Raw genomic sequence first — 13,819 nt, 5'->3', positions numbered from 1 at the left:
TCACTGGAGAATTTTACTAAACATTCAGAGAAGAGCTTGCACCAGGACTACTCAAACTATTTTAGAACATAAAAAAGGAAGGGATACTTCCAAATTCATTCTATGAAGCCAGCATAACTCTGATACCAAAACCAGGCAAAGACAACAGAAAAAAAGAAAATTACAGACCAATATCTCTCATGAACATAGATGCAAAAATTCTCAACAAAATTCTAGCCAATAGGATTCAGCATTATATCAAAAATATAGTACACCACGACCAAGCGGAATTCATATCAGGTAGGCAAGGATGGTTCAACATTAGAAAATCAATCAACGTAAATCACCACATAAAACAAAAGAATCACATGGCCATCTTCATCAATGCAAAAAAGTTATTTGAGAAAGTCCAACACACATTCCTGAAAAAAACTCTCAATAAAATAGGCAAAGAAGGGAAATTTCTCATCATAATAAAAGGCATCTATACAAAATGAACAGCCAACATCATTCTTTTTTTTAATTGTTTTTTAAGTGAAAGTTTACAAATCAAGTCAGCCTCTCATATATAAACTTATACACACCTTGGTATGTACTCCTAGCTGCTCTCCCCCTAATGAGACAGCACACTCTCCTCTCTACACTGTATTCCCTGTGACCAATCAACCAGCTCCTATCCTCCTCTGCTTTCTCATCTTGCCTCCAGATACAACATCATTCTTAACAGAGAGAGGCTGAAAACATTCTCCCTGAGATCAGGAACAAGACAAGAATGCCCCTTATAACCACTCGTATTTAACATTGTGCTGTACGTTCTAACTAGAGCAATAAGGCAAGAAAAAGAAATAAAGAGCATCCAAATTGGTAGGAAAGAAGTAAAACTGTCCCAATTTGCAGATAATATACTATACATAGAGAACCCAAAGGACTCCACAAAAAAAAAAAAACACTGGAACTAATAGAAAGATTCAGCAGAGTAGCAGGATACAAAATAATACTACAAAGATCAATTGGATTCCTATACACCACTTAAAGAGAACCATGAAAAGGAAATCAGGAAAGCAACACCAGTTTACAATAGCCCCTAAAAAAAATAAAATGCTGGGGGGCAGAGCCAAGATGGCGGACTAGGCAGACGCTACCTCTGATCCCTCTTACAACAAAGACACGGAAAAACAAGTGAATCGATCACATACATAACAATCTACGAACCCTGAACAACAAACACAGATTTAGAGATGGAGAACAAACTAATACGGGGAAGCAGCGATTGTTTTCAGAGCCTGGAGCCAGCGTACCAGTCAGGTACGGCACAAGCACAGACAGCTGCTCCACCCCCCTGAACTAACCCCGGGAGGGTGACCAGCCAGTTCCACCGGCGGCGAGAGACACAGCCAGTAGGAGAAGTCCCGGGGAGGCAGTGACTGGTCTTGGAACGGGGAGAGCAGCGTCCCAGCCAGTGAACCATCCCGCCGGGATTTGGACTGGACGCAGGCGGCTTCATTAACATCCGAATAGCCTGAGCCAGAGGGAGAACTCTGATAGGGATCTGACTGCATTTTTTTTTTAGCGGATTTTCTGGAAAAACTAGTTTCCCAGTGATGGCTCGGAGACAACAATCCATATCAAACCACTTAAAGAAGCAGACCATGACAGCTTCTCCAACCCCCCAAACAAAAGAATCAAAATCTCTCCCAAATGAAGATACAATCCTGGAATTATCAGATACAGAATATAAAAAACTAATTTACAGAATGCTTCAAGACATCACAAACGAAGTAAGGCAAACTGCCAAAAAAGCCAAGGAACACGCTGATAAAACTGTTGAAGAACTCAAAAAGATTATTCAAGAACATAGTGGAAAAATTAATAAGTTGCAAGAATCCATAGAGAGACAACATGTAGAAATCCAAAAGATTAACAATAAAATTACAGAATTAGACAATGCAATAGGAAGTCAGAGGAGCAGACTCAAGCAATTAGAATGCAGACTGGGACATCTGGAGGACCAGGGAATCAACACCAACATAGCTGAAAAAAAATCAGATAAAAGAATTAAAAAAAATGAAGAAACCCTAAGAATCATGTGGGACTCTATCAAGAAGGATAACCTGCGGGTGATTGGAGTCCCAGAACAGGGAGGGAGGACAGAAAACACAGAGAAAATAGTTGAAGAACTCCTGACACAAAACTTCCCTGACATCATGAAAGACAAAAGGATATCTATCCAAGATGCTCATCGAACCCCATTTAAGATTGATCCAAAAAGAAAAACACCAAGACATATTATCATCAAACTCGCCAAAACCAAAGACAAACAGAAAATTTTAAAAGCAGCCAGGGAGAAAAGAAAGGTTTCCTTCAAGGGAGAATCAATAAGAATAAGTTCAGACTACTCAGCAGAAACCATGCAGGCAAGAAGGGAATGGGACGACATATACAGAACACTGAAGGAGAAAAACTGCCAGCCAAGGATCATATATCCAGCAAAACTCTCTCTGAAATATGAAGGCGAAATTAAGATATTTACAGATAAACACAAGTTTAGAGAATTTGCAAAAACCAAACCAAAGCTACAAGAAATACTAAAGGATATTGTTTGGTCAGAGAACCAATAATATCAGATATCAGCACAACACAAGGTCACAAAACAGAACGTCCTGATATCAACTCAAATAGGGAAATCACAAAAACAAACAAATTAAGATTAATTAAAAAAAAAATACACATAAGAAGGAATCATGGAAGTCAATAGGTAAAAGATCACAATAATCAAAAAGAGGGACTAAATACAGGAGGCATTGAACTGCCATATGGAGAGTGATACAAGGCGATATAGAAAAATACAAGTTAAGATTTTACTTAGAAAAATAGGGGTAAATAATAAAGTAACCACAAAAAGGTATAACAACTCTATAACTCAAGATAAAATCCAAGAAAAACGTTAACGACTCAACTAACATAAAGTCAAACACTATGAAAATGAGGATCTCACAATTTACTAAGAAAAACGCCTCAGCACAAAAAAGTATGTGGAAAAATGAAATTGTCAACAACACACATAAAAAGGCATCAAAATGACAGCACTAAAAACTTATTTATCTATAATTACGCTGAATGTAAATGGACTAAATGCACCAATAAAGAGACAGAGAGTCACAGACTGGATAAAGAAACACGATCCATTTATATGCTGCCTACAAGAGACACCTTAGAGACACAAACAAACTAAAACTCAAAAGATGGAAAAAAATATATCAAACAAACAACAGGCAAAAAAGAAGAGGAGTAGCAATATTAATTTCTGACAAAATAGACTTTAGACTTAAATCCACCACAAAGGATAAAGAAGGACACTATATAATGATAAAAGGGACAATTGATCAGGAAGACATAACCATATTAAATAGTTATGCACCCAATGACAGGGCTGCAAGATACATAAATCAAACTTTAACAGAATTGAAAAGTGAGATAGATACCTCCACAATTATAGTAGGAGACTTCAACACACCACTTTCGGAGGACAGGACATCCAGTAAGAAGCTCAATAGAGACACGGAAGATCTAATTACAACAATCAACCAACTTGACCTCATTGACTTATACAGAACTCTCCACCCAACTGCTGCAAAATATACTTTTTTTTCTAGCGCACATGGAACATTCTCTAGAAGAGACCACATATTAGGTCATAGAACAAACCTTTGCAGAGTCCAAAACATTGAAATATTACAAAGCATCTTCTCAGACCACAAGGCAATAAAACTAGAGATCAATAACAGAAAAACTAGGGAAAAGAAATCAAATACTTGGAAAATGAACAATACCCTCCTGAAAAAAGACTGGGTGATAGAAGACATCAAGGAGGGAATAAGGAAATTCATAGAAAGCAACGAGAATGAAAATACTTCCTATCAAAACCTCTGGGACACAGCAAAAGCAGTGCTCAGAGGCCAATTTATATCGATAAATGCACACATACAAACAGAAGAAAGAGCCAAAATCAGAGAACTGTCCCTACAACTTGAACAAATAGAAAGGGAGCAACAAAAGAATCCATCAGGCACCAGAAGAAAACAAATAATAAAAATTAGAGCTGAACTAAATGAATTAGAGAACAAAAAAACAATTGAAAGAATTAACAAAGCCAAAAGCTGGTTCTTTGAAAAAATTCACAAAATTGATAAGCCATTGGCTAGAGTGACTAAAGAAATACAGGCAAGGAAACAAATAACCCGAATAAGAAACGAGAAGGACCACATCACAACAGAACCAAATGAAATTAAAAGAATCATTTCAGATTATTATGAAAAATTGTACTCTAACAAATTTGAAAACCTAGAAGAAATGGATGAATTCCTGGAAAAACACTACCTACCTAAACTAACACATTCAGAAGTAGAACAACTAAATAGACCCATAACAAAAAAAGAGATTGAAACGGTAATCAAAAAACTTCCAACAAAAAAATGCCCTGGCCCGGACGGCTTCACTGCAGAGTTCTACCAAACTTTCAGAGAAGAGTTAACACCACTACTTCTGAAGGTATTCCAAAGCAAAAGAAAATGACGGAATACTACCCAACTCATTCTATGAAGCCGCCATCTCCCTGATACCAAAACCAGGTAAAGACATTACAAAAAAAAGAAAATTATAGACCTATATCCCTCATGAACATAGATGCAAAAATCTTCAACAAAATTCTAGCCAATAGAATCCAACAACACATCAAAAAAATAATTCACCATGATTAAGTGGGATTTATACCAGGTATGCAAGGCTGGTTTAATATCAGAAAAACCATTAATGTAATCCATCACATAAATAAATAAATAAATAAATAAATAAATAAATAAATAAATAAATAAATAAATAAATAAAATGCTTAGGAAAATATCTAACCAGGAATGTAAAAGACCTATACAAAAAAAACTACAAAACGCTACCCCAAGAAACCAAACGAGACCTACATAAATGGAAAAACATACCACGCTCATGGATAGGTAGACTCAACGTTGTGAAAATCTCAATTCTACCCAAAGCAATCTACAAATACAATGCAATTTAATCCAAATACTACCAGCACTCTTTAACAAAATGGAAAAACTAATCATTAATTTTATATGGAAAGGAAAGAGGCCCCAGGTAAGTAAAACACTATTGAAGAAAAAGAATAAAGTAGGAAGACTCGCAGTACCAGACCTCAGAAACTACTATACAGCCAAGGTAATCAAAACAGCCTGGTACTGGTACAACGATAGACATGTTGACAAATGGAACAGAATCATGAACCCAGATGTAAATCCATCCACCTATGGTCACCTGATCTTCAACGAAGGCCCAAAGTCCATCAAATCGGGAAAAGACAGTCTTTTTAACAAATGGTGTTGGCAAAACTGGATGGCTATTTGCAAAAAAAAAGAAACGGTACCTATACTTCACACCATACACAAAAAGTAATTCACAATGGATCAAAGACCTAAATATAAAACCAAAACCTATAAAGATCATGCAAAAAAATAGGGTCAACACTGGAGGGCCTAATACATGGCATAAATAGGATACAAACCATAACTAACAACACACAAGCACCAGGAGATAAGCTAGATAACTGTGATCTTCTAAAAATTAAACATTTATGCTCATCAAAAGACGTCACCAGAAAAGTAAAAACAGAAAATACAGACTGGGAAAAAATTTTTGGTTATTAAAAATCAGACAAAGCTCTCATCTCTAAAATCTATAGGAAAATCCAACACCTCTACAACAGAAAGACAAATAATCCACTAAAAAATGGGCAAAGGAAATGAACAGACACTTCAGGAAAGAAGACATTGAGGCAGCTAACAGATACATGAGGAAATGCTTGAGATCATTTGCCATTAGAGAAATGCAAATCAAAACTACAATGGGATACCATCTCATCTTGACATTACTGGTATGAATCAAAACAACAGAAAATAACAAATATTGGAGAGGCTGTGGGGAGCCTGGAACTCTTATGCACTGCGGTTGGAATGTAAAATGGTGCAACCATTTTGGAAAACAATATGGCACTTCCTTAGAAAGCTAGAAATAGAAATACCATGTGATCCAGCAATTCTACTCCTAGGAATATATCCTAGAGAAATAAGAGCCACCCCACAAATAGACATATGCACACCCATGTTCACTGCAGCGTTATTCACAATAGCAAACAGATGGAAACAACATAAGTGCCCATCAACAGAAAAATGGATAAACAAACTATGGTATGTACACACTACAGAATAAAGAATAAAGGACAATGATGAATCTGTAAAACATTTCACAACATGGATGAACCTGGGGGGCACTATGCTGAATGTAATAAGTCAGTCACGAAAGGACAGATACTGTATGAGACCCCTATTATAAAAACTCATGAAAATGTTTCCACACAGGAAGAAACAATCTTTTTTTTTTTTTTTTTTTTAGGAAGGGAAAGGGTGGAGAAGGAAAAACGCTAACTAGACAATAGATAAGTGGTAACTTTGGTAAAGTTGCTTAAGAGAGTACACAATTCTTGGAAAGTAAGCACTACTTGAGCAAGGCAGGGTCATGGAAGCTTCATAGACACATCCAAACTCCATGAGGGATGGAATTACTGGGCTGAGGGCTGGGGACAATGGTCTCAGGGGACATCTAACTCAATTGGCATAACATAGTTTATGAAGAAAACGTTCTACATCCTGCTTTGGTGAGTAGCATCTGGAGTCTTAAAAGCTTGTGAGCAGCCATCTAAAATATTCCACTGGTCCCACCCCATCTGGAGCAAGGGAGAATGAAGAAAACTAATGACACAAAGGAAAGATTAATTCAAAGGACTAATGGACCACAACTACCACAGCCTCCACCAGACTGAATCCAGCAAAACTAGATGGTGCCCAGCTACTGCCACCGACTGCTCTGACAGGGATCACAATAGAGAGTCATGGACAGAGCAACGGGAAAATATAAAACAAAACTCTAGCTCATAATTAAAGACCAGACTTACTGGTCTGACAGAGACTGAAGAAGCCCCAAGAGTATGGCCCCTGGACACACTCTTAACTCAGTACTGAAGCTACTCCTGAGGTTCACCCTTCAACCAAAGATTAGAAAGGCCCATAAAACAAAACAAGACTAAATGGACAGCTCAGGGGCAGGGTTGAGAAGGAAGGAGGGGGCAGGAAAGCTGGTAACGGGGAACCTAAGGTCAACAGGGGAGAGCGTTGACACATCGTGGGGTTGACAACCAATGTCACAAACAATATATGCATTAATTGTTTAATGAGAAACTAATTTGCTCCATAAACCTTCATCTAAAGTACAGTAATAAGAAAAAGAAACTAATCCATAGGACGAAGAGCCCACACGAAACACAGCCTCTTCTGACCTGAAACCAGAAGAACTAGATGATAGCCAGCTACCAGTATCGACCTTCTGACCTGGGACACAGTAGAAGGTCCCAGGTAGAATGGAAGAAAAATGTAGAACAAAACTTAAATTCCTAAAAAAGTCCAGACCTATAGAGACTAGAGGAACCCTTGAAACTATCACCCTAAGATATTCTTTGAATTTGGAACTGAAGCTATTTCTGGAGATCACTTTTCAGCCAATAATATATTGGCTTATAAAATGAAGAATATCACCCACGAGTAATGTGCTTCCTAAAGCAATTAACTATATGAGACCAAACCATCAACCTTTATGCAAAAACAAAGGGAAGAAGGCAAGGAAGGGCAGGGAAGCTAGATCCATGGGAAGAGAACAAACAAAATGGAAATAATGAAAATGATGACACGTTGCAAAAAATTGTAACCAATGTCGCAGAACAATTTTCATAAAAATTGTTAAATGGAAACCTAATTTGCTGTGTAAACTTTCACCTGAAACATGGTAAAATATTTTTTAAAAATAAAAAAAATATGTATATATATTTGGCCCCAAGGGATTGGGATATAAGTGTCTACCCTCTGCTATGACTCTGCCTGTGTTTTGCTCTCTGGTGACTTCCCAGTGGACTTGGATGAAATCTGTACTCCCTCCCATGGCTCTAAGTCCTTGCAGGACTAGTCTCTCCTCCTGGATCCATACCAAGTTCTTCCCAGCCACAGGACATTTGCACTTGTTAGTCTTCTTGCTGAAAATGCTCTTGTCCCACTCCTCACATGCCTGGCTCCTTTTCTTCCTTCAGGTTTCAGTTTCAATCTCTCCTCCCAGAGAGGCCATCCCTGACTGACCCACTATTGGTTCTCACTCTTAGTCTCTATTAGAGTGTGTTTAGCTCCTTCACAGCAATTATAACAGTACGTGATTTTTATTTTAGTTGTTTGTTTATTGTCTGGCTCTCCTTCCAAGCTCTAAGCACCATGAAATCAAGGACTTTTTACCTTTGTTTGATTTTGTATCTCCAGCCATTAGCACTATGCCTGGCACATTGTAGGAGCCCAACAAATACTTACTGAATTGAATGAATGAATGAATGGACAAATGAAATATATGAGTGAATCCATTCCAGATATACTGACATTAGGGTACAGCTTAAACACCTCATCAGCTAACTGAGCAAATGTAATAAGGGAGAAATGATTTGTTATATGCAATATTTAATTTGTGTGTGTCTTTGTTCTTGATATAAAGCTTTCCTCTTAGGTCAAGAAATAATGGCTGCATGAACTATTTATAAACTCTAGGTATAATGAAATAAGAGACAGGGACAGAGATAATATAATTCCCTGTTGACAAATGCTCCAGTGATATTTTATGAAATTATCTTTTAGACTTATTGCCTTCAGTAACTTGTTGCCTTATTTGGGTTTGGTGCTTTATCTCTCACATTAGTGTGTGTCTTTATGTCCCTCGGTACATGGAATTGCAAAAGCATGTTTTCTTCTTCAACTGCCCAAACATAAAGAATCAACACTGATTTAAATTTTCTGGGATCCCAGAACTACCACCTATTGTCAGAATAAAGAATTTAAATTTTCATCAGAACCTTCTGTTGGTATGCTGAAGTATTTCAATTTAAGATTAAAACATTTTGAGATTATCTCATTTCTGTCATGAGGCTTCTCCAAGGTTTCTGGGTGTGGCACACAACTTGTGAAGGGATGAATTATACAGATCCACCTCCAGCACTGGCCATTTTCCATAAATCTGCCTGTTTCAGAAAAGGTGGCTTTTTTTTTTTCTTTGCAATGTTTCTGCCCTGTGTAGCTAAGGGAGGAAGCTGAGTTTGGTGGTTAGTGCAATAGACTGAGTCAGCAAGCCTAGTTTCTATATTTGTCTGTGAGACTTGCTAAAAATCTTTGTCAAATCAAGTCTGTCTAACTCATGAAAGAAGTCTTTGTTTTCTTACATGCAACTTTTCTATACTTCTTTGTGATCAGTTATCTCCATTGCTACTGTTATAAAACTCTGAAACATACGCCTGGAATTTCCTTCCCTTGTATTTCTTTTAGCAATGGTCAGGTGGGAGAGGCAATAAGGCACTAAATTAACCAAGCAAAAAAAAAAAACCCTCTAAAACAAACACCAGGGCCTTGGTGGTGTAGCCCCACCGGCTATGGATGTAGCGACTCTGGCAGGGCCAGACATGCACACTGGAATGAGAACTGAGGTCCCCATTATGCCCAGAGATCCTGCGTAAAGTCCAGCAAATGAAAAAGAGCAAAATTGTTCCATCGTAAATAAAATATTGGTCCTTTAACTTTTCCATTCAGGTTGACTCTTGAACAAACAATTACCCTCAACTGGATATTTAATTGTAAAAAAGAAAATCTTTGCCTCCTGCTGAAATAGTTAAATTTCATGTGGGGAAAAATATTTTGTGAGATAGAAGTTTCCTTTATCACGTACCTACTAAATTCTACAACTTTGTGAGTCAGCGTTACCTGCAGTTACAAGGCAGGCTGAAAAAATTCTTTGGGGACCTAACTCAAGAGAAAGAATTTTTTCAATCATTGAAAAATCATTTTATGAATGTGTAAGAATGTTTACTAAATTATCATTAATAATGTTGAGTTTTTTCAAAAATGTAAACATTAATAGGAAGTTGATAAAATATTAGAATTAAAGTTGAATATTATGAAGTAAAAAAACCAATATGGACCTGTATTTATTGATATGAAAGGGTATTCATATCTTATATATTTGAGTTTTAAAAAAACAAGTAATGCCAATAAACACCGTGTGTTCTAAAACACAATGCTGTCCGGTCAGTTCTGACTCATTCGACCCTATAGGGCGTAGCAGAATTGCCCCATGAGTTTCCAGGGCTGTAATCCTTACTGAAACAGACTGCTACATTTTCCTCCCTCGGAGCAGCTGGTGGGTTCGAACTGTTACCCTTTTGGTTACCAGTCTGCTTAGCCACTGTGCCACCAGGGCTCTCTGTGTGCTTTAGTTCTATGTATAAAACATTTTGGGTATATATATATGCATATAAATGCATAAAGAATTGCCTGACTGCATCGTAACCAAATATTGCCATTGATTAGCTATGGAAGTGAGACTTCCAGGGATATTTATTTTCTTCTTTGTACTTTTTTATAGCATTTTATAAGAACAGAGATAATTATTTATCATTAAAAATAAACAATTCAAATAGTAATGCAAACATTATTTGCATTAAAATATTTTCACATTTTTTATATTGCAGATAATCAAATAAATAGGAAATTAAACATCACCACAATCCCAAGAATATTACCACTCTTAACATTCTTCTATATTTTTTAGGCACAGATGCATAGATTACTACATAAATGGGACAGTAGTGTACATAAAAATTTGTAGCCAGTTTTTTTTTTTTCCCCCACTTTACAACGCATTATGAAACTTTTTCCAAATGGTTAATTGTCTTGATTTTTCAGTGGCTGCTTTGTATTTCCCTGTATGGATGTATCACAATTATTTAACCAAGCTGCTATTGCTGGACAGTTACATGCTTTCCAGTTCTCTGCTAGTGTAAATAGCACTGTAATGAATATTCTTATAACTAAATTTCTGATCACTAACAACTCTTTTTCTAAGACAGTAGAAGATGGAGTCAGCCCATCTACCATCTGGCAAAGGCCCAATTGTTTCCTATGTTGACAAAAGCCCAGCTCAGCCTCTCAGACTCTTCTTCCGTATCTGCAAACAAACACTCTAGGGTAGAAATGCCCCTGTCAGTTGGGCTTACCTCTCTGGATTCCCAGATCAAGGCCAAGGAATTTCTCACTATTTTATTAGCTTTTTTATCACTTTCAGGAAATTTAAAAAATACATTTGGTCTGTTTTTTTCAGTTGTCCATAGTAAGGGTTATTCCACATGATCAGTTTTCCATCACTGGAAGAGAAGCTAGAGTATTTTTTCAAAAGTCATCTGTTATTTCCTAATTGAACTTTTCCTGTGGTTTCTCATAGCCCCTAAAAAAAGAATTTAAAAAAACCAGTTGCCGTCAAGTGGATCCTGACTCATGGCCACACCTTGTGTCTCAGAATAGAACTGTGCAACATGGAGTTTTCAATGGCTGATTTTTCATTTTTAAGCCACCCGGCCTTTCTTCTGAGGTGCCTCTGGGTGGAATCCAACCTCCATCCTTTCATTATCAGCCAAGAGCGTTTACCATTTGCACCACACAGGCACTCGCTAGCTTTTAACCTGTAAATCAAATCCATTGCTGTCGAGTCAATTCCAACTCAATGCAACCCCGTAGGACAGAGTAGAACTGCCCCATGGGATTTCCAAGGAGCAGCTGGTAGATGAACTGCTGACCTTTTGGTTAGCAGCTGAGCTCTTAACCACTGCACCACCACCTTTAGATAAACCCAGATCCTTCACTAGCAGCTACAAGATCCCACATCCTCTGTTCCCTACTCAAATATCAGATTAAATCTTGTCCCACAGTGTTCCCTTTTCAATAAGCTTCTGTCACTCTGTGACTCTGTCCTCACCTCAGGGCTTTTATATTTGTGAGTCCTTCTGCCTGGAACGCCATTTCTCCAGCAGTCCACTTGCCTAACTTCTGTTCATTAGTCAGATCTCAGCTCAAACTTTACCTTCTCAGAGAGCCCTTCTTTAAGCACCCTGTATCAACTAGCTTCAACCCTGCTTACTCTTTGTTGCATTACTTGGCTTTATTTTTTCTCACACACTTACCACTCAATGACATTTCTTTTAATAGTGTATATACTCTCTCCTTAGGCTAGAACGTAAACTCCATGAAAAAGGATCCTGCTCTCTATTGTTTTCCAGATCGTGTGTTGCCAGCACCATAAAAAAGCATTTTTAAGATGCTTTCTTTCTCATTTCAGAAATTTTCAATGTGTGCAGTGTGGGAGGAGGAGATGGACTTGATTATAAGTGAGTGTTCACATAAGATCTGGTGACAGAGCCTGGTGGACCAGATGTCATAAGACTCCAGTGATTTTTCCAGTCGCTTGGTGACCAGTGAGGAGTCATACACCCTGCCTTTCACAATATTGCAAAAGTGTGTCACTCAGCTATTTTAACCAATTCAACAGCTTCATCAGTTCTTCCTACTTATCCACACCACCCATGACACAAAAAATGGCAGTGGATTCTAACACAGCAACACTAAAAAAGGGAACAATGACTATAGGAAAGCCAAGAAAAGCTATAATTATTCTCACAGACTTGAAAGTGAATTTAAAAAACAACAGACATTAATAATTATTGATTAGTAAGCAGCAAGAATTGAGTAATAACCTAAATTGAGTTGGCAGCTTTAAAATCTAGATGCTAGAAAGACGGTTCTCAACCTTTTTTATGCTCACTGCCTAATTTCAAAGTCCAATATTTAAGAAAACACCTGAAGAGATTGAAAGACCCCCCAAAGTACTAAATAAGTTAGCAATAAATGCAACATAATCAGGACAGGAGTATAACAATGCCTCCTATTGTTTACAAGGTTTCAAAGTCATGATTCACCACTATCATTCATCCTTCAGTGAACAGACTATTTGAATACAACAGTCGACTGCCCTCACTGTGCTCAAGGGCATAGCCCAGAAGTCAGCTCTTTCCTGTAAATTTTTCTTTAGAGATGTTTTGACTTGTGCTAAAATGTCTTTCTTGTAGCAAATTGTATCGACTCCACATCTTGTTCCACAAACAACCCAGGTCAAGTTCTGTTTGACAAACACCGTCTGTTAGCAGAATATATACTCAGTTGTAGTGAAAGAAATTTTACACGTTAATCAAAATTGGGAAGTCTACTTCCTGGTAGAGCAAAGTGGCATGACATACCAGTTAGGAAACAAGGCCGAATTCCTTACTTGCTATTTCAAACATTTCAATCCTACAGTCATCAAGCATACTACGTGTGGGTTAAGTAAAGGACCTGATTAAGTTGAACCATTTGTATAAAGGTATGAAATACGGTTTAAAGAATAGATTGAAGCAAAATCGTAAAGGATCTTACATAATATTAAAATGTGTTAAATATCAAGAAATTGTTACTTTATTAATAAATGTGTTTATTCAGCAAATATTTATCAAAAATCTTCTGTGTGGCATAGTGGTTAAGAGCCACAGCTGCTAACCAAAAGGTCAGGAGTTCAAATCCACCAGGCACTCCTTGGAAACCCTATGGGGCAGTTCTACTCTGTCCTATAGGGTCACTATGAGTAAGAATCGACTGGATGGCAGTGGGTTTGGTTTTTTCGGTTTATCTTCTGTGTGACAGTGTCTCTTGTAATTTGAATGGTAGAGATAGAGCACTGTAAAAACAAGCTGTTTTCTTCAAGGAGCTGATTTTTCAGTGTGGGAGGCAGACTATAGAAAAAAAAGTTAATTTTTTAAAAATCCCCATGTTAATATGCAGTC

Source organism: Loxodonta africana, chromosome 14, assembly GCF_030014295.1.
Source record: "Loxodonta africana isolate mLoxAfr1 chromosome 14, mLoxAfr1.hap2, whole genome shotgun sequence".
Taxonomy (NCBI): domain Eukaryota; kingdom Metazoa; phylum Chordata; class Mammalia; order Proboscidea; family Elephantidae; genus Loxodonta; species Loxodonta africana.
The sequence above is the reverse complement of the archived record's forward strand: the minus strand, read 5'-3'. Positions refer to the sequence as shown.